Source organism: Brachycentrus maculatus, unplaced genomic scaffold (assembly GCF_059751285.1).
Source record: "Brachycentrus maculatus isolate JH-2025_06_01 unplaced genomic scaffold, ASM5975128v1 h1tg000327l, whole genome shotgun sequence".
NCBI lineage: Eukaryota > Metazoa > Arthropoda > Insecta > Trichoptera > Brachycentridae > Brachycentrus > Brachycentrus maculatus.
The window spans coordinates 299681-302651 of NW_028281076.1; the positions used below are offsets into that span (position 1 = coordinate 299681).

Here is a 2971-nt window from a genome sequence, read left to right on the forward strand (position 1 = left end):
AACCTGAAAAACTGATCAAGTAAACAATGATGCTTTCAGCCACAAAAAGAAAAAGTCCTTATACAAATGTAAATATTTCTCTTGCAAAAGAAACAACTTAGGCGAAAAGTAAGTTTTTGCATTAATTTTCATGAATTAAGCAGCCACGAAGACGCTTTTACTTTATTTTTCTTTTCACTTCAAAGCCTCCATTGTAAGGGTCCAAGTTTTAGTTGTAACGACTTTAATAGCATTTTTCCACTATCGCTTCTTGGAGGGCGAGTTACTTGGATTATACGAGATCCGCTTCACTCCAGAGAACTACAAAGTAAATAATTGTATTTGCACAAATTTTAAATAAGATCGGCCAACTTGACTTTTATCGAAAGTGGTTATAAATATTGTCTCAGCAAAATAAAATGTCACGACTTTAACCGTTTGATTGCCGATCGTCGATTTTCGTCGATTCGTGTTTTAACGAAGATTGCCGATCGTCGATTTCCGTCGATTGCGTCAGTCGTGCTCTGATTCGCGCGTACGTAGGGTGTGGTGCTGCGGCGTTGGTAAATATTATTCTAATATTATCTTAATAGTTGTAAGATCGTAGTAAACCGTTTAAATTTCAGATTCATTTATTATTTTTTTTATTTTAGTTAATTTAAAAAACATAATGTCGAGCGCGTCCTCTGAAATGTCTGATAGCGGGAGCGACGATTTCCACTCCTCTAATTCAAGTTCGAGTAAGAGTAGCTCTGGTGAGAGTGATGTCATATCCGTGTTTCCCAACCGCAGGATGCGAATTTCCAGTAATTCTTCTGATCGTGACCAAGAAATGGAGAGTAACACCAGAAATTACTCATTTACAAATGTACCTCCCGGAACCAATTTTTCTACCGAAAATTCTCATTTTTTCGAAACGCCTGGACTTCGGGATCCTCCTCCGCGTGATTCCAAACCTATATCATATTTTGATTTATTTTTTAATGTCATTCTGTTAACAACGATAAAAAATGAAACCAACAAATATGCCCAACAATTTCTTGAAAACTCTTCTGGTCTGTAGTAATAAAGATGGTGCTGGGCTGCGTAGATCAACGACTATTTGTGCTTATTGTAAGAAGGGTGTCCACACGGCGTGTGCAGGAAAGCAGAGTTGTTGATTTTCTTTTGTTTTTCATTTTTGTCTTTCTTTTTTTCTAAATAAAATACTGTATTCATTTATACAAGCGTTTTATTTCAAATATTTCGACATTCTTTAATAAAACACCGAAAAAATCATCAAAATTCATGAAAATTCAAAGAATTTATGGGGTTTTAAAAAAATATATAGTTACATAAAAAATGATGTTTTTTTGGTGGCATTTTACAAGAAACTGTATGCATTTTTTGGCACTCAAACGGTTAAACAGAATCAAGTCTTTCCTCTACCGATTATTAAGTCACACTAACAATAAACTGAAAAAAGCTCAATTTCAGTTTAATTTTTTCTTGGTACATAATTTTTTTTAAAATTTTTAATGACACTTATTTCAACGCGACAGATATTATTTCACATTATAATAAATAGTAATGTCTACCAAGTTTCCATACAAACTTTTTTTTTAAATTCATGTACGTACAAAGTCCTGTACAAAACCTAGATGTAATTAATATCAAAATGTTAGGGATAATAATACGTTTATATAAAAAATATTATGAAATTTTGCATGTATAAGTTTATATGTATGTGGATGTACATATGTATATGAGCAAAAAATCAATTTTAATTAATTCTTCCTCGGACCGGGTAAGCCTTTTAAGAAAAGAGCAGTATGTGGACTTGAATGTATGTCAACCCTACTGAGAATCAAATCCAAGGCCTCTAGCACGGTTGCTAAACTTTTTTATGAAGGCACTTATTTTCTTATCAATTATTTAAAAAAAATATTTCACTCGTTTCTAATGTATCTGAGATTTAAAAAAAAAACTTAAAAATAAACAATGCAAGTTGTTTACAATGGAACGGGAGTGCGAGTAGTTTTCATGTTTTCACCCAAGTTCCTGAATAATTGAAAGTTTTCATCCGTAGAGCCAATTCCTATTGGTTTCCCTTCAATAATTTCATTATTATTTGGAAAGCCCGACTCCAAACTTCAGTCCGTGTAATGAAAATAAAAGTTCGGGTGTTTCTTTAGTCCATGAAAACTTTCAAGTGCTTGCTGAAAACTGAGCTTTGTAGAACTGGTCGATTATTAAATATTGTTTAATTGACCTCTTGAAAGGCTTTGACTTCTGAAATAAAACTGAATGTCTGTTCTTAAACAATTGAACTACTTACCTCGTTTTATTATTTCAATATAATCGAATATTATTGAGAATATTAAAAACAGATTTATTCGCTTTGACGAATGATTAAACGTTTCTATAAGTATTTTAACTAAAAATAATGTAAATATTAGAATTGAATTTTTCGACTTAAATTTATATCCAATATTATCTTTACTCGGTCACGTGTGTCTATTGCTCAGCTTAATAAACGTTAATAAAAATCATTTAAAACCACACATAATTTTTAAATGTTTCTCTAAAATCAATATTTATATAGGTGGCGCAATATTAATCACTCTATCAGAAGGTATTTTAATTTTTGAAAATGTTGTTTAACGTCAATATGTTTTTATTATTTCTGAACATTACAGCTTTCATATACAGATTAAAGATAGCGCAAAATTAATCATCTATTTTTGGTTTTCAATTCCTTATTCATGAAATAAAAATAATCGAGTAATGAAAACCTTTATTTAGACCAATACAAACATTTTAAAAGTAAAAAGGATGATATCTGTCAAGTGGCTGCCGCCAGTGTTGATAATCATTTATGCCTGTTTTATCAATCTGTTTGTATACTGCAGCTATCCAGTTCACAAATGTCAAATATGATTGACGTACGACGTCATTTGCAAAAAATTATTACATCTTCCGATAGGGTGTTTCATTTTGTACCACGCTGTAT

General features: G+C 31.4%; 1 long non-coding RNA gene across 1 annotated transcript; it reads left to right on the forward strand.

The window, feature by feature from the left end:
* Positions 1-415: 415 nt before the first annotated feature.
* Positions 416-1200, forward strand: LOC148304165 (uncharacterized). The gene is made up of 2 exons (XR_015838380.1): positions 416-542; positions 633-1200. It is a non-coding gene; the product is annotated as an uncharacterized LOC148304165 (long non-coding RNA).
* Positions 1201-2971: the final 1771 nt, after the last annotated feature.